Source organism: Ranitomeya imitator, chromosome 3, assembly GCF_032444005.1.
Source record: "Ranitomeya imitator isolate aRanImi1 chromosome 3, aRanImi1.pri, whole genome shotgun sequence".
Taxonomy (NCBI): domain Eukaryota; kingdom Metazoa; phylum Chordata; class Amphibia; order Anura; family Dendrobatidae; genus Ranitomeya; species Ranitomeya imitator.
Window position 1 is genome coordinate 94,380,107 of NC_091284.1, and position 19,094 is coordinate 94,399,200.

The 19,094-nt window shown below is 47.2% G+C and overlaps 1 protein-coding gene across 1 annotated transcript in view; it reads left to right on the forward strand.

The window, feature by feature from the left end:
- The first annotated feature begins 590 nt into the window (after positions 1-590).
- EFCAB5 (EF-hand calcium binding domain 5) overlaps positions 591-19,094 on the forward strand; it is a 93,130-nt gene continuing 74,626 nt past the window's right edge. Inside the window, exon 1 of the mRNA XM_069761160.1 lies at positions 591-712. The gene's annotated coding sequence lies outside the window, so the exon portion shown is untranslated. The remainder of the gene's footprint in view (positions 713-19,094) is intronic.

Consider the following 19,094-nt stretch of genomic DNA (forward strand, 5'->3'; position numbering starts at 1 on the left):
TTACAAACAGCATCCCATTCATTTCTTATGCATTCCGCAATTGATGTGTCCATGCTGCGTTTTTTTCCGCGGCAGAAATGTATCGCGGAAAAAAACATAGCGTGTTCATTATTTTTTGCGGAATCGCGGCAATTCCGCACCCATAGACATGTATTAAAAATCCGCTTGTAAAATGCTTGAAAAAGGCATGGATAACACGGTAAATACAAGGTAAAACCGTGTCTAAATCCGCATGCGTTTTTCTTGCCAAGGGTATGCAGAATTGAAGCAGAAAACTCTGCTTCTATTCTGCAACATGGGCACATAGCCTAAATGTTAATTATTAGGGTTTACGAAAAAATAAATTATGTTTTAAAAAAAAAAATAAAATGATTTCTCAAATCTCCCAAGGTTAGCGCAAAAGTATAGAAAGCACTTGATAAATCTGATAGATGACATGTACTTTTTGGATGCATTTTTGCATTTTGAAAGAGATTTGTAGCACATTTTGCTTAACACGTATTCCCGGCTGAATTAGTGCCATTTTTCCTATTGTAATCCCCTGCAGGGCATCTCTCACAGATGGAGGCTGAGGACAGCCATTACTGATGGCAGAAACTTCCTGATTCATCACTTAGCAACCAGAAGAAGCCAAACACACAGGAGGCCGCACGACACCGTCCATGGGGACAGCGTGTGTCGTATATTAGCTGCAGATACGGCCACGATACAGGTAAGAATGGCCACAAATCTCATTACTGACTCTTCTACTGATATATTTGCCTTCCAAGGATATTTGTCGCTAGATAGACGGGTAATATTTCGCGCCAATCTAACTAAAAGAGAGTTAGTAAAAGCAAAATGAATACTGAATTTTAAAAGACGCACGCTTCGTTAAAAACCTGACTACGTGGGCTGCAGCAATCACAACCTGTATACACCATGAGACTGCTGCAGCCAATCACTGGCCTAGTGGTTTTGTGCCGCTACGACCAGTGAATGGCTGCAGCGGCTACATGGGATATATGGGATAGACTGCTGTAGCCAAGGTGCACTCTCTGGCCCTGGCAGCACTGATTGGTCATTGTCAGAGTGTACATATCTGCAACTGGTAACACCCAGTTGTCAATTTATTCATAAACTTTGAGCATGAAAGAGATGATCTGGAATTATTTTGTGAGAAGGAATCAGTGATGAGCGAGTATACTCATCACTCGAGATTTCCCGAGTACGCTCGGGTGGTCTCCGAATATTTCGGCGTGCTCGGAGATTAAGTTTATGTCGACGCAGCTGCATGATTTGCGGCTGCTAGACAGCTTGAATACATATGGGGATTAGCTATCATACTAGGACAAGGTAAAAAAAAGTGAAAGAAAAGGTTTTTAAAAATGTGTAAAAACACAAAATAAAGAACAAAAAAAGTGAAAAATATTAATTCAATAAATACATATATTTATGTAACATCCAATTTTAAAAAGTATACATATTTGGTGTCGCCGCTTCTAGAACGACCTGACCTATAAAACTATCACACTAGTTAACCCCTTCAGTGAATACCGTACAAAAATAAATAAAAAAACATATAACGTAAAAACTTAGTATCTCTGAAAACGTCATCTTGTCCCGAAAAAAAAAAAACAAGCTGCCATACAGCTCCATCAGAAAAATAAAAAAGCTATAGCTCTCAGAATAATGATGCAAAAATAATAATTTTTTTTAATAAAATTGTTTTTATTGTATAAAAGTGGCAAGACATTAAAAAAATGATATAAGTATTGTATCGCTGCAATCGTACTGACTCGAAGAATAATGCTGTCCTATCACTTTTACCACACATGGAATAGCATTAAAAACAAAACGAAGCAATTCCTGAATTGCTGTTTGTTGTCCATTCTGCCTCCCAAAAATAATAATAAGTTGATGACTAAAAGCTTCAACTCCTTCCTCAAAAAAGAAACCCTACATGGCTCTGTTGGCAGAAATATAGAAAAATTCTAGCTCTCAAATTATGTATTCACGCTGACCTGAAGAATAAATACATCTAATTACTTATACCGCATGAGGAACAGCGTAAAAAATAAATAAATGAAAAATAAAATAAATTCTTCACCTGATGTCTATTTGTTAATTCTGCCTACCAAAAATCACAGTAAGGCTAGGCGCACATTTATCCTGCGCTCTGTGCTGAGCGCTTACACTGCAGTTTCTGTGTAAATCTCTGAAATACGTGATTCAGACAGAACCCCGGCTTAAGAGTTGCTATAATGAGGCAGATGGAGACACTGTGGACGCCGTCTGACCTATGATCCGGCAGTGTCCATCTTTTTAGTCGTGCAATAAAAGTGCAGTTGAGTACAGTTTCGTGCACCTCTGAAACCACTGGTCAGAATTGAAAAATTTGGCCTGGTCAGGAAAGTGAAAACAGGCTTCAGGGTGTATGGGCATAGGCGGATTATAATGAGGGCAATCTAGGCTACCGCCCAGGGCCAGAAGCTCTGGGGGCGGGGGGTATTGCCAGATTGCCCTTATTATAATGTCTTGTGCGCTGCCATCTGCGGCGCACATATCCCGGTAAGTACTTTCCCTGGCGCTGCCGACGATACAGAATGGCAGCGCAGAGCCTAGGGAGCTCACATTGCCTCTGTGGTGATGTTCCAGCACGATGACTTCTTCAGCTGGTGCTGGCGTCTGCATGTACGCTTTGGCCAGACCAGAAGTGGAGCATTGGGGACCAGAACAGAGCGCCTGGGGAACAGGAGCGAGGTGAGTATGTCTGTATGTATTTTTTTCTGGGATGTGCAGGCTCATACTGTATATAGGAGGCTATAAAAAGGCTCATAATATCTATAGGAGGCTGTGCAGGCTCATCTATATATATAATTGCCTAAGGGTTTTTCCGTCTGTCTGTCTGTCTGTCTTTCTGTCTGTCTGTCTGTCTGTCCAGGAAATCCCGCGTCCCTGATTGGTCGAGGCCGCCAGGCCTCGACCAATCAGCGATGGGCACAGCATCGACGTAGAAATCCCACGTTTCTGATTCAGCGACGGGCACAGTATCGACGTAGATGTCATAATGGTTGCCATGGCGACGATGATGTCATAAAGGTTGCCTCGACCAATCAGCGACGGGCACAGTCTGCTGCGAATTCGCCTCGACCAATCAGCGACGGGCACAGTATCGACGTAGATGTCATAAAGGTTGCCTCGACCAATCAGCGACGGGCACAGTCTGCCGCAAATTCTGGAATCATCATTGTCAATATACTACGGGGACATGCATATTCTAGAATACCCGATGCGTTAGAATCGGGCCACAATTTAGTCTACTATATAATTGTCTAAGGGTCACTTCCGTCTGTCTGTCTTTCCTTCTGTCACGGTTATTCATTCGCTGATTGGTCTCGCCAGCTGCCTGTCATGGCTGCCGCGACCAATCAGCGACGGGCACAGTCCGGAAGAAAATGGCCGCTCCTTACTCCCCGCAGTCAGTGGCTGTCGCCCGCATACTCCCCTCCGGTCACCGCTAACACAGGGTTAATGCCGGCGGTAACGGACCGCTATTAACCCTGTGCGTCCTCAACTTTTTACTATTGACGCTGCCTAAGCGGCATCAATAGTAAAAAATGTAATGTTAAAAATAATAAAAAAAATAAAAAAAACCTGCTATACTCACCCTCCATAGTCGCTCGTGCCGGCCACCATCTTCCGTTGCAGGTTTTGCTGGCAAAGATGGTATGGGAGAAGGACCTGCCATGATGTCACGGTCATGTGACCGCGACGTCATCACAGGTCCTGCGCTCATACCAATTCTGGGACCGGAAGCTGCCGTGGACTACAAGGGGCCCTCGGAAAGGTGAGTATATGTTTATCTTTTTTTTTTAACCTGTGACAAACCTGGCTGGGCAATATACTACGTAGCTGGGCAATATACGACGTGAATGGCCAATATACTATGTGGCTCTGTGCTGTATACTACGTCGCTGGGCAATATACTATGTGGCTCTGTGCTGTATACTACGTCACTGGGCAATATACTATGTGGCTGCGCAATATACTACGTCACTAGGCAATATACTACGTGGCTGGGCAATATACTACGTGGCTGGGCAATATACTACGTCACTGGGCAATATACTATGTGGTTGGTCAATATACTACGTCACTGGGCAATATACTACGTGTCTGGGCAATATACTACGTCACTGGGCAATATACTATGTGGCTGGACAATATACTACGTGGCTGGGCAATATACTATGTGGCTGGGCAATATACTACGTGGCTGGGCAATATACTACGTGGGCTGTGCAATATACTACGCGGGCTGTGCAATATACTACGTGACTGGGCAATATACTACGTGACTGTGCAATATACTACGTGGCTGGGAAATATACTACGTGGCTGGGCAATATACTATGTGGTTGGTCAATATACTACATGGCTGGGCAATGTACTACGTGGCTGGGCAATGTACTACGTGGCTGGGCAATGTACTATGTGGGCTGTGCAATATACTACGTGACTGGGCAATATACTACGTGGGCTGTGCAATATACTACGTGGACATGCATATTCTAGAATACCCGATGCGTTAGAATCGGGCCACCATCTAGTAATATATATAAAACGCTATGTGCAGGCTCATACTGTATATAGGAGGCTATGTGCAGGGTAATAATGTATATTGGGGGCTATGTGCAGGGTAATAATGTATATAGGGGGCTATGTGCAGGCTCATAATATATATAGGAAACTATGTGCAGGCGCATAATATATAGGAAGCTGTGCATGCTGATAATGTGTATAGGAGGCTATGTGCAGGGTAATAATGTATATAGGAGGCAATGTGCAGAGTCATAATATATATAGGAGACTGTGCAGGGTCATTATATACTGCTCAAAATAATAAAGGGAACACTTAAACAACAGAATATAACTCCAAGTAAATCAAACTTCTGTGAAATTAAACTGTCCACTTAGGAAGCAACACTGATTGGCAATCAATTTCACATGCTGTTGTGCAAATGGAATAGACAACAGATGGAAATTACTGGCAATTATCAAGACACCCTCAATAAAGGAGTGGTTCTGCAGGTAAGGACCACAGACCACATCTCAGTACCAATGCTTTCTGACTGATGTTTTGGTCACTTTTGAATGTTGGTTGTGCTTTCCAACTCGTGGTAGCATGAGACGGACTCTACAACCCACACAAGTGGCTCAGGTACTGCAGCTCATCCAGGATGGCACATCAATGCGAGTTGTGGCAAGAAGGTTTGCTGTGTCTGTCAGAGACTGGAGGCGCTACCAGGAGACAGGCCAGTACACCAGCAGACGTGGAGGGGGCCATAGGAGGGCAACAACCCAGCAGCAGGACCGCTACCTCAGCCTTTGTGCAAGCAGGAACAGGAGGAGCGCTGGCAGAGCCCTGCAAAATGACCACCAGCAGGCCACACATGTGCATGTGTCTACACAAACGGTTAGAAACCGACTCCAAGAAGGATGGTCTGAGTGCCCGACGTCCACAGATGGGGGCTGTGCTCACAGCCCAACACCGTGCAGGATGCTTGGCATTTGCCACAGAACACCAGGATTGCCAAATTCGCCACTGGCACCCTGTGCTCTTCAAAGATGAAAGCAGGTTAACACTGAGCACATGTGACAGATGTGACAGCGTCTGGAGATGCCGTTGAGAGCGATCTGCTGCCTGCAACATCCTTCAGCATGGCCGGTTTGGTAGTGGGTCAGTAATGGTGTGGGGTGGCATTTCTTTAGACGGCCGCACAGCCCTCCATGTGCTCGCAAGAGGTAGCCTGACTGCCATTAGGTACCGAGATGAGATCCTCAGACCCCTTGTGAGACCATATGCTGGTGCGGTTGGCCCTGGGTTCCTCCTAATGCAAGACAATGCCAGACCTCATATGGCTGGAGTGTGTCAACAGTTCCTGCAAGATGAAGGCATTGAAGCTATGGACTAGTGTTGTGAATTCAGTTTTTGGGCTCCCTCCGGTGGTTGTAGAGGGTAATGCAGTTGTGCCTGGACTGCAGGAGTGGACAGGTGTATCTACCAATTGCAAAACTGACTGGGGTATATAGCTTTGCAGGATCCTTTAGTCAGTGCCAGTTGTCCATTGTTCTTGAAGGATTCACTTCCCTGCTGGTCTCTCCAGTTTGCTGTGTTTTTCTACACATATAAGTCCTGGCTTTGTTTTTGCTGTCCACCTGCTGTGGACCTTATAGTTTTGTGCATTTTCATGTTTTTGTCTTGTGCAGCTTAGTCTGTGAATGATTTTTTGCAGCCTAGCTATTTCTCTGGAGATGCAGATATACCCCCCATGTCTTTAGTCAGATGTGGTTATTCGTATTTTCTGCGGTGGATATTTTCTAGTGTTTTTATACTGACCGCATAGTACTCTGTTCTATTCTTTCTTTTTAGCTAGTATGGCCTCCTATGCTAAAATCTGATTTCATTTCTGCGTATGTTATTTCCCTCTCCTCTCACAGTCAATATTTGTGGGGGGCTATCTATCCTTTGGGGATTTTCTCTGAGGCAAGATAGGTTTCCTGTTTCTGTCTTTAGGGGTAGTTAGATCTTAGGCTGTGCCGAGGGGTCTAGGGAGTGTTAGGTACCCCCCACGGCTACTTCTAGTTGCGCTGCTAGGTTCAGGGTTTGCGGTCAGTACAGGGACCACCTTCTCCAGAGTCCGTCTCATGCTGCTCCTAGGCCACCAGATCATAACAGACTAGCCCGCTGATTCCCCAGACCTGAGTCCGATTGAGCACATCTGGGACATCATGTCTCGCTCCATCCACCAATGTCACGTTGCACCACAGACTGTCCAGGAGTTGGCGGATGCTTTAGTCCAGGTCTGGGAGGAGATCCCTCGGGAGACCATCCGCCACCTCTTCAGGAGCATGCCCATGCGTTGTACAGTAGGTAGGTCATACAGGAACATGGAAGCCACACACAATACTGAGCATCTTTTCCTTGTCATGAGGCATTTTCACTGAAGTTGGATCAGCCTGCAATTTGATTTTCCACTTTGATTTTGAGTATCATTCCAAATCCAGACTTCCATGGGATATTCATTTTGATTTACATTGGTAATTATGTTTTATTGTTCTGAACACATTCCATTATTCAATGAATAAAAAATTGCAACTGGAATATTTCATTCAGAGGTATCTAGGATGTGGTATTTTAGTGTTCCCTTTATTTTTTGAGCAGTGTATATATATATACACACATTACCGCTCAAAGTTTAGGGTCACTAAGAAATTTCCTTATTTTTGAAAGAAAAGCACAGTTTTTTTCCAATGAAGCTAACATTAAATGATTCAGAAATACACTCTAAACATTGTTAATGTGGTAAATGACTATTCTAGCTGCAAATGTCTGGTTTGTAATGCAATATCTTCATAGGTATATAGAGGCCCATTTTCAACAACCATCACTCCAGTGTTCTTATGATGCTTTGTGTTTGCTAACTGTGTAAGAAGGCTAATGGATGGTTAGAATACCCTCAAAAAACCCTTGCACAAGTATGTTAGTGCGACACCCGCTAGGGCCTTGGGGTACTTGGAACCGAGTCGGACAATTCTTAAAGGGGTGGTCGCGGCAGCAGTGACCCGGTCCATGGCCCTGGGTGCGCAATAAAAGGGGTGAGGGAATGTTTGTAAGGGATTTCACGTGTCACCACCTGTGGTGTTCGGCTATAGATGGCTGACGCTGCTTACGGGGACCACTGGGACCGGTGGTGTTGCAGCTGAGATGGTTTAGCTCCCCACAGGTGGAGCAGGGCCCTAGGGCTACCAGAACAGTTTTATGAGGGATGGTGGATGTTGGGATGCAGGAATGAGGGTGCAGGAAATGATTGGAGGACACAAGGACTGTAGTTTCTTTACCTTTAATTGCAGGTGCAGTCCGGGACACTGGTGACAGGTGGTCATGGAGGTCCGGGCAGCCTGGAAGTATTTCAGGATCCACCTAGCCAGGTGGATTTGGAAGCCTTCCCTCTGCGCTGCCCCTTAGGTTCTTCATGCCTTAAGCTCTCCACAAGTCCCTATTGCTGTCTGTCCATGAAATATAACATTCCCCGCATGGCAGGCAGCTTGAGCCTGTTCCAGGTGTCACTCCCTCGTGGTGACTCCGGGCTCTAGTATGCTGCTGTGCCTCAGTGTGTTTGCTGGGGCCAGGAGACTTGCAGTCTCCTGCCCTCCAGTTTTAGTTGCTGGGCCTGCAGTTCCCACACAACCATGGACTCCGGTGTCCGGTCTTTGGCGCTCAGTCCTAGGGTGAGCTCAGTCGCAGCTCCAATCCCTCAGGTTCTCCTCACTTGCCTCCTCTTCCTTTCTCCCAGACTCACATACTGAGACTACCACCGCCTCAAGCCAGAAGCTTCCCTAAAACAGGTCTTAGAGCTCCCCCTTCTGGTCTGGAGTCTGGAAACGTGTTGCATGCTGATGTACCTGGAAAGGGGATCCCTCCTTGCTTCCAGGCATGGCATCACCCCCTGTGAGGGAGGCAATGTCTCCTGAGGTGCCACACTAGCACAGCTGAAAATGGTTTGGCTGATGAGAGAACCTATAAACCTGACCTTCCTTTGAGCTAGTTGAGAATCTAGAGCATTACATTTATTGGTTCCATTAGACTCTCAAAATGGCCAGAAAAAAATAATTTTCATGTGAAACTCAACAGTCTCTTCTTGTTCTTAGAAATGAAGGCTATTCCATGGGAGTAATTGCCAAGAAACTGAAGATTTCCTACAATGGTGTGTACTACTCCATTCAGAGGAGAGCACAAACAGGTTCTAACTAGAGTAGAAAGAGAAGTGGGAGGCCCCACTGCATAACTGAGCAACAAGACAAGTACATTAGAGTCTGTAGTTTGAGAAATCGACCCCTCACAGGTCCTCAACTGGCAGCTTCATTAAATAGTACCTGCAAAATGCCAGTGTCAATGTCTACAGTGAAGAGGCGACTCCGGGATGCTGGCCTTCAGGGCAGAGTGGCAAAGAAAAAGCCATATCTGAGATTGGCTAGTAAAAGGAAAAGATTAATATGGGCAAAAGAACACAAACATTGGACAGAGGAAGACTGGAAAAAAAGTGTTATGGACAGACGAATCCAAGTTTGAGGTGTTTGGATCACACAGAAGAACATTTGTGAGACACAGAACAACTGAAAAGATGCTGAAAGAGTGCCTGACGCCATTTGTCAAGCATGGTGGAGGTAATGTGATGGTCTGGGGTTGCTTTGGTGCTGGTAAAGTGAGAGATTTGTACACGGTAAAATTGGATATTGAATAAGGAAGGCTATCACTCCATTTTACAACGCCATGCCATACCCTGTGGACAGCGCTTGTGAAACGCCCTCCAGGGCCGTGGGGTACTCAGTACCGGGTCCGGTACTTAAGGGGATGTGTCATGGTGGCGGTGACTCTGTCCGTGCCTCTGGGCGTCCATGTAAAAGGGTCGGTCTTTAAAGGGATTTTGTGAATAAAGTTTGTTTGTGACGCCACCTGTGGTATTTGGTCTGTGGGGACCGACGCTGCTTAAAGGGGTCCTCTGGGGTGATGTTATGGCAGCTAAGATGGTATAACTTCCCACAGGTGAAGTTGGGTCCCCAGGGCTCCCGGTGTGTAGATGAAGATGGTGAATTGCGCAGTAAAAAACGAGGACACAGGTTTGCAGTCCTGGTTTACTGAAGACTTCAGACAGCCACAGTCCAGGGCACCAGATCACAGGTACAGGCAGGGTCCGGCCGCCTGGAAGTTCAGAGTCCCCTTTACCAGGTGGAGTTAAAAGCCTTCTTACTAGCATGGTGGTGTAGCCCCTTGCTGCCTGTGGCTTCTGTCAATGTCCTCACAGTTCTCTCTGTCCTCCATAAAGATGGGACACAAACCCGTATGATAGGTGGCTCGAGCCTTTTTACAGGGTCTCTGTCATGACCCGGGCTCTATGCGCCACTGTGTCTCCTGGGTATTAGGGCAGACAGCTGAGGTGTAGTCCAGCTGTCCTGCCGGTTTCTGCTGTGCCTCCTAGAGTCCGACACAACCTCGGTCTTCCAGCAACCGGTATCTGCGCTCTGCAGGGAGTTAGCTCAGTCGCAACTATTCTCCCCAGGTCTCACTTTCCTGTGCTCCGCTCTCCTGCACACCCTCTACAATGTGTTCTTCTTCTGTATTATCTCTGTCCAGGAGCTGCAGCACACTCTTGGCTGCACGGCCCCTTCAGTGCTTCTGACACTCACTGTCTGACTGCTCTCTCCTCTGTCTCTCTGACAGACTGACTTTCCCTCCAGACCAGAATACATGTATAGGGGAGCCACCCACAAGCTGGATCAGAGCTCCCCCTTCTGGCCTGGAGTGTGAACATGTTGCATGTTTGTGTGTACCTAATAGAGTAGATCTTCCTTCGCTTCCAAGCATGACATCACTCTCCCCGTGAGGAAAGCAATGCCACTGTAACAACCAGGACCCTGGGGTGTTACACTTGATTGGAGCCAATTTCATCCTACAACAGGACAATGACCCAAAGCACACCTCCAAATTATGCAAGAACTATTTAGGGAAGAAGCAGGCAGCTGGTATTCTATCTGTAATGGAGTGTCCAGCACAGTCACCAGATCTCAACCCCATTGAGCTGTTGTAGGAGCAGCTTGACCGTATGGTACGCAAAAAGTGCCCATCAAGCCAAACCATCTTATGGGAGGGGCTTCTGGAAGCATGTTTACTACAGCAAACTAACTGCTAGAATGCCAAGGGTCTGCAATGCTGTAATTGCTGCAAAGGGAGCATTCTTTGACGAAAGCAAAGTCTGAAGGAGAAAATTATTATTTCAAATAAAAATCTTTTTTTCGATCCTTGTCAATGTCTGGACTATATTTTCAATTCATTTGGCAACTCATTTGATTAATAAAAGTATGAGTATTCATGGAAAACATAAAATTGTCTGGGTGACCCTAAACTATTGAACGGTAGTGTGTATGTATGTATATATATATATATATATATATATATATCTATATCTATATAGATATAGATATAGATATATATATATATATATATATATATATATATATATATATATATATATATATATATATATATATAATGAGCCTGTACAGTCTCCTATATATTATTATTATGAGCCAATACATAGCCTACTATACTTATATAATGAGCCTGCACTATTATAGTGTCAGCACAGTCTCCTATATATATATGTGCAGGCTCATACTGTATATAGGAGGGTATGTGAAAGCTCATACTGTATATATAGGGCTATGTGCAGGCTCATACTTTATATAGGGAACTATATGGGGGCTCAGACTTTATATAGGAGGCTATATGCAAGCTCATACTATGAATGCTCATACTGTATTTAGGGGGCTATGCGCAGGCTCATACTGTATATAGGAGGCTATGTGCAGGCTTATACTGTATATAGGGGGCTATGCGCAGGCTCATACTGTATATAGGAGGCTATGTGCAGGTTCATACTGTATATAGGGAACTATATGGGGGCTCAGACTTTATATAGTAGGCTATATGCAAGCTCATACTGTGAAAGCTCATACTGTATATAGGGGCTATGCGCAGGCTCATACTGTATATAGGAGGCTATGTGCAGGCTTATACTGTATATAGGGGCTATGCGCAGGCTCATACTATATATAGGAGGCTATGTGCAGGCTCATACTGTATATAGACGACTATGTGCTAGCTCATACTTTATATAGGAGGCTATGTGTGGGCTCATACTGTATATAGGGAACTATATGGGGGTCAAACTTTATATAGGAGGCTATGTGCAGGCTCATACTGTATATAGGAGGCTATGTGCAAGCTCATACTGTGCAGGCTCATACTGTATATAGGAGACTATGTGCAAGCTCATACTGTGCAAGCTCATACTGTATATAGGGGGCTATGTGCAGGCTCATAATGTATATAGGAGGCTATGTGCAGGCTCATAATGTATATAGGGGCTATGCACAGGCTCATACTGTATATAGGAGGCTATGTGCATGCTCATACTGTATATAGGAGGCTATGTGAATGCTCATAATGTATATAGGGGCTATGCACAGGCTCATACTGTATATAGGAGGCTATGTGCATGCTCATACTGTATATAGGAGGCTATGTGCAGGCTCATAATGTATATAGGGGCTATGCACAGGCTCATACTGTATATAGGAGGCTATGTGCATGCTCATACTGTATATAGGAGGCTATTTGCAGGCTCATAATGTATATAGGGGGCTATGTGCAGGCTCATACTGTATATAGGAGGCTATGTGCAGGCTCATACTGTATATAGGAGGCTATTTGCAGGCTCATAATGTGTATAGGGGGCTATGCGCAGGCTCATACTGTATATAGGAGGCTATTTGCAGGCTCATACTGTATATAGGGGGCTGTGCGCAGGCTCATACTGTATATAGGAGGCTATGTGCAGGCTCATACTGTATATAGGAGGCTATGTGCAGGCTCATACTGTATATAGGAGGCTATGTGCAGGCTCATAATGTATATAGGGAGCTATGCGCAGGCTCATACTGTATATAGGAGGCTATGTGTAACAACTCTGTTGGCATCACAGCATGGCCTCACATCTCTCACACAATCTTACCCACTGCTCCAGGCCATGATGTGGTTTCTGTTTCATGCCAGCTCCATGTTCTGTGTCTCTGCTCTGTGCTTGCTTCATGGCTATGTGTATAGGGGGCCGGCGCCTGAACTCTCTAGTTCTTATAGGAATCAGGTGCATCTGTTAAATCAGTTCCTTACCAATTATCAAGAGGCCTCCTGTACATAGTGCAGCTCCACCCTGTGGTCTGGGCCTGTGCAATGTGTTAGCTCAGTTAGTGTTTAGCTGCTGAGTTTGCCTGGCCTTGCTCTGAGTTTGTCCCTCTGAGCTTTTCTCTGTGCTTTTGCCTTGTTCTTGTAGTCCGCCCTCCAGGAGGCAGAATATCCTGGTCCCTGTGTCTTTGTCCCTGTGTCTTGTTCCATTGCCTTGTCTGTACTTTGTCTTTTCTCGGTCTCCTTGTCTGTTGCTTCCTTCCCTGCTTTGTCTTTCCTTGTGTTCTCAGTCTGCTTACACTCCGCACTCTTGCGGCTCTGCACTCAGTCCTTGCTTCGTACTCTCTGGCTTTGCTCTGTGGCTCCGCTCTTTGCGGTTCTATCTGGCTCCGCTCTTTGCGGTTCTATCTGGCTCCCCCTCCTGTGTTTCTGCACTTGGCTCCGTCTCTGCTCTTGGCCCCGCCTCCAGCGTCTCCGCTCTTGGCGTTACCTCCAGCGTCTCCGCTCTTGGCTCCGCCTCCAGCGTCTCCGCTCTTGGCTCCGCCTCCAGCGTCTCCGCTCTTGGCTCCGCCTCCAGCGTCTCCGTTCTTGGCTCCACCTCCAGCGTCTCCGCTCTTGGCTCCGCCTCCAGCATCTCCGCCCTTGGCTCCGCCTCCAGCGTCTCCGCTCTTGGCTCCGCCCTTGGCTCCGCCTTTTGCATCTCCGCCCTTGGCTCTGCCTTCTCCTTCTCTTCTCTTAGTTCCACCTTCTACTTGTTACTTAGTCCTCCTGTCTGTACAGGCTCCTACCTGTTTCTCATACCTGCCTGCAGACCGGTCCCTACCGGTTCTTCCTATGTTCCAGCCGTACCCGCCTGCCTACCAGAGAGCCAGCCGTGTCCGCCTGCTCGCCAGTGTCTCTGTTGTACCCGTCTGCCTGCCTGTGTCCCAGCCGTGCCCGCCTGTCAGCCAGAGTGCCAGCCGTGCCCGCTCCGTTCTTTAGTGGGATCAGCAGCCACAGCCAGACACCACCCTGGAGTAGCACCTGGCAGCTGCCTGCTGCACAAGCCTGACCTCACCATCAGAGGCTCCAGTGAAAACCCAGGCAGCTGTCATAGTCACGCCCCTTCCAGGGTAGTCTGGTTTGTGGCACAGTGGGGCCACAAACCACCCCCGTATGCCCGCGCCATTCAGTCTGGGCGCGTGCGTGACAGTTTGCACAGGCCATGGCCTCCGCTGTATCCCATGTCCTACCGCTCTCTGAGCATGATGAACATTCTTTCTACCAGTATGAGCAAGCTGAAGAATTTGTTCCGCCCTGTGTCATTCCAATTGAGGAGACCTCGGGCCCAATCATAGTTTCAAATGCTCTCTACAACCAACTTCTGGCCTATGAGGAAGAGCACAACCCAGCAGACCCATCTAGGTTCTATGGGAATCCAGAGGAATGCCAAAGCTTCCTGGAACAGTGCTTGCGCTACATCCTGCAGAATGCAGCTTGTTTTCCCTCTGACCAGATTAAGGTGGGCTACATCATGTCCTACCTAGCAGGAGATGCTTTATTATGGATTTGTCCCATCTGGGAGGCAGGGGATCCTATCGTCATGAGTCTTGGGGCCTTCCTGGTGGCCTTCCGTAAAGTCTTTTACAAGCCTCGTCCTGCTGCTCCTGTGAAGTCTTCCCCATCTAGATCTGAGAGGCGGTCCAGACGGGCGAAACCCGTGAAGAAATCGTCACGTCTGACCAAGTCCGTCCAAGACCCACCTGTTCCTCTACCTGTCCCAGCAGCTTTCCAAGCAAAACCCCAGAAGGCTGATAAAAGTGGGCTGGCAAAGCAGCAGCCCAAATCCAGCCGCAAGAAGGGAACGCGGTATCGCTGCGGTTGCAAGGAACATCCTGACGGTCTCTGCCCTGTAGATCTAAAACTCCAAAACCCTGGGCCAGCAGGAGAGGCTGCCCTAGGTGAGAGTTCTTCCTCTCCATTAAAATCAAAGACTGTGTCTCTGTTTTCCGGGAGCTTTGGTGTGGTAAAGTCGCCAACCATTCGGAGTCGGTGTGTGGTCTCTGTCATACAGCTCCAGAACCCGGTATGGGCGTTGTCTGAAGTTGGTCAAGCCCTACTCAAGACCAGTCTAGTCCTGCAAAGACAACTACAGCTCCAAGTTGGAGCCTTATACACGAATAAGTTTGTCTACCGTATGCTGTCTGTTATGCCCATGGGTCATTCTGAGCCAAGGACTCTACCACCCGCTCTGGTCAAGAGTTCCAGTAAAGTGCTTCATTTGAACTTACCCAGTCTTGAGAAGTGTCTGGTTCCCATGCGTCAAAGACACTCAGCAGTGTCATCTTCTTCAGCTGGTCTGCTAGTCGTCGAGTCAAGGTGTGCTGACGTCACCGAAGATGGGGAAACGGTGACGATGTCTCCACACATCTCCAATGACTATACCAGTAAACAGATAGTCGTCGAGTCAAGGTGTGCTAACGTCACTGAAGATGGGGAGGCGGTGACTATCTCTCCACACATCTCCCACGACTATTCCTGTAATCTGTTCCTAGGAACATCCCCGCCGTTTGGACGATTTCTTCTGGATAACGGGCAGAAGATGGTTCCTATGTGGATACCTTCTGCGTCCTTGTGGCCGGCTGGTGAAGATTTCAAAACAGAAGTTTGTTCACCTCAATTTTTCTCTGACCCGGTGGAGCTGTTGTTCTCCTCTCTCATCTCTAATGACTTTTCTTGTGTTCCGTATCTAAGAACATCTCTGCTACCTGTCGGGCAAAAGTTGAATCCTATGAGAAGGCTTCCAGTTTCCATGTGTCCGGCTGGTGAAGATGTTAAGACAGCAGCATTCAATTCCCTGTTACCTGTCTACCTGAAGGAGGTGGTCCAGCTCATTGTGGAAGCTAACCCTGTTGAGCACCAAGAGACTTTGTTTTATGAGATTCCTGGTGACCCGCCTGCCTTATTCTACCCTGAAGATGTCATGTTGGCCTGGACTATGTGTGCTCCTATCCTTCTTCTACAAGTTATTCTGGCGGGCTTGAAGAAGAGGGTCCGTAAAGGGGGGGTACTGTAACAACTCTGCTGGCATCACAGCATGGCATCACATCTCTCACACAATCTTACCCACTGCTCCAGGCCATGATGTGGTTTCTGTTTCATGCCAGCTCCATGTTCTGTGTCTCTGCTCTGTGCTTGCTTCATGGCTATGTGTATAGGGGGCCGGCGCCTGAACTCTCTGGTTCTTATAGGAATCAGGTGCATCTGTCTAATCAGTTCCTGACCAATTATCAAGAGGCCTCCTGTATATAGTGCAGCTCCACCCTGTGGTCTGGGCCTGTGCAATGTGTTAGCTCAGTTAGTGTTTAGCTGCTGAGTTTGCCTGGCCTTGCTCTGAGTTTCTCCCTCTGAGCTTTTCTCTGTGCTTTTGCCTTGTTCTTGTAGTCCGCCCTCCAGGAGGCAGAATATCCTGGTCCCTGTGTCTTTGTCCCTGTGTCTTGTTCCATTGCCTTGTCTGTACTTTGTCTTTTCTCGGTCTCCTTGTCTGTGGCTTCCTTCCCTGCTTTGTCTTTCCTTGTGTTCTCAGTATGCTTACACTCCGCACTCTTGCGGCTCTGCACTCAGTCCTTGCTTCGTACTCTCTGGCTTTGCTCTGTGGCTCCGCTCTTTGCGGTTCTATCTGGCTCCGCTCTTTGCGGTTCTATCTGGCTCCCCCTCCTGTGTTTCTGCACTTGGCTCCGTCTCTGCTCTTGGTTCCGCCTCCAGCGACTCCGCTCTTGGCGTTACCTCCAGCGTCTCCGCTTTTGGTTCCGCCTCCAGCGTCTCCGCTCTTGGCTCCGCTTCTAGCGTTTCCGCTCTTGGCTCCGCCTCCAGCATCTCCGCTCTTGGCTCCGCCTCCAGCGTCTCCGCTCTTGGCTCCGCCTCCAGCGTCTCCGCTCTTGGCTCCGCCTCCAGCGTCTCAGCTCTTGGCTCCGCCTCCAGCATCTCCGCCCTTGGCTCTGCCTTCTCCTTCTCTTCTCTTAGTTCCACCTTCTACTTGTTACTTAGTCCTCCTGTCTGTACAGGCTCCTACCTGTTTCTCATACCTGCCTGCAGACCGGTCCCTACCGGTTCTTCCTATGTTCCAGCCGTACCCGCCTGCCTACCAGAGAGCCAGCCGTGTCCGCCTGCTCGCCAGTGTCTCTGTTGTACCCGTCTGCCTGCCTGTGTCCCAGCCGTGCCTGCCTGTCAGCCAGAGTGCCAGCCGTGCCCGCTCCGTTCTTTAGTGGGATCAGCAGCCACAGCCAGACACCACCCTGGAGTAGCACCTGGCAGCTGCCTGCTGCACAAGCCTGACCTCACCATCAGAGGCTCCAGTGAAAACCCAGGCAGCTGTCATAGTCACGCCCCTTCCAGGGTAGTCTGGTTTGTGGCACAGTGGGGCCACAAACCACCCCCGTATGCCCGCGCCATTCAGTCTGGGCGCGTGCGTGACACTATGTGCAGGCTCATACTGTATATAGGAGGCTATTTGCAGGCTCATACTGTATATAGAGAACTATATGGGGGCTCATTCTGTATATAGCACAATAGGCATCAGCACTCGCATAGTATTATTGCCGGCTCACATCACTGGCTCCTGGCTATAGCACAGTACCGATAGATGACAGCAGACAGGAACCAGAAATGACACAATATGAGCCCGGCTGACAGATCTGTGTGGAGGTGCAGACCCGCTGATTTTCATTTTTTGATTGACATTGCTGAACTCAGTCAGTGACCCTGTACTTCGCACTGACATTGCAGTCACGCCCACATAGTCGTTTCCGGGTCCTGTCTGTGTCTGCTGCTGGTAGTGTACTGCAGGCAGGAACCTAAGTGCCGTTGCAAAGGTCAAGCATGGCTCCCTTAAGCTCTGTCAATCAAGATCTGACAAGTGCTTAGTATGAAAATTGAGAGGGCGTAACGATGCACTGAACTTTTGACCACTACGAGTGGTCCCAAAGACTTCATTTGCATACAAAATAGATATATATATTTTTAAGCCAATTAAACCACTGAAAGGTAGAGAAAGGCACTATGCCCCTACAGATCTGTTTATGCGGTTTAGATATCGTATTGCGGGTGACAAGCCTTTTTTTTAAATATAGGCATTTTAAAGGCAAATTAGAAACCTTCAGATCAATGGTGTTGAGTTGCAATCCCATACACAACCTGTGGACAGATGTGTTGTTCTTTGTGAAAGATAGCAGCCACATTTTTCTAATCCTAGACAACTCCTTTAAACAAAGTATGCGTCCATTATGGTTTACAAAAACATTTCTATGTTTTTTAGACATTTTTATATCTCTTACGACAGCAATACAAATAAGGAACATTGACCAACCCCTGAAACCAACCCCATAGCGTTATCCCTTCTCCACCAAATGTAACAGCTGTTATAATGCAGTTTGGCAGGTAATGTTCTCTTGGCAATTGACAGTCCCATACTCATCCATTGGTCTGCCAAATAGAGACGTGTAATTCTTCACTCCACAGAACACGTTTCCCCTGCTCCAGAGTTCAGTGGTGGAGGCTTTACACCACTCCATCCAACACTTGGCATTGTACATGGTAATGTAAGGCTTGCCTGAATCTGTTATGCAATGGAAACCCATGCCATGAAGCTCCCGGTGCACAGATTTTGTCTTGATGTTAATGCCAGAGGAGGTTAAGATTTCCGCAGCTGTTGAGTCAGCAGAGCACTGATGACATATATATGTGCCTTATCACGCAGTGACTTCGAGGCTGACTTATTGTGGTTCCTAAACACTTCAAGTTTTCAATAATATCTCTCACAGTAAAATTTTTAGGAGAGAAGAAATTTCACAGACTGGCTTGTCACCGCAGTGTCATCCTACTAGAGTGTCACGGTCTAATTCAATGAGCTCTCTAGAATGATCCAGTCTTTAACAAATGTTTAAGGTAGACTGCATGGCGAGGGTCTTAATTTTGCTACATGGCACTGAGATTCAATAAAAAATTTAAGATGTGTCCCAACACTTAATTCCGTGTATTTCCAGAAACGGAGCATGGATAAATGAGCTTGTAAAAAGCACCATAAGAATTAGGGATTACCTCTAGTGTTCTAAATTCTTCTATTTGTTAGGCTAGGTTCACATTGCGTTTACAGCAGCCCGTTCAACACATATGGTAACGGGCTGCTGTAAACGCAAGTGCCAGTATGGCAGCACGCTAGCGCAGATAGAGCATCTGCTAGCTCTATCTGCGCTAGCGGTGACGGACCCGGAAACACTGCAGCCCGCGTCTCGGGGTCCGTCACTCAATGACGACACATCGCTAGCTCACG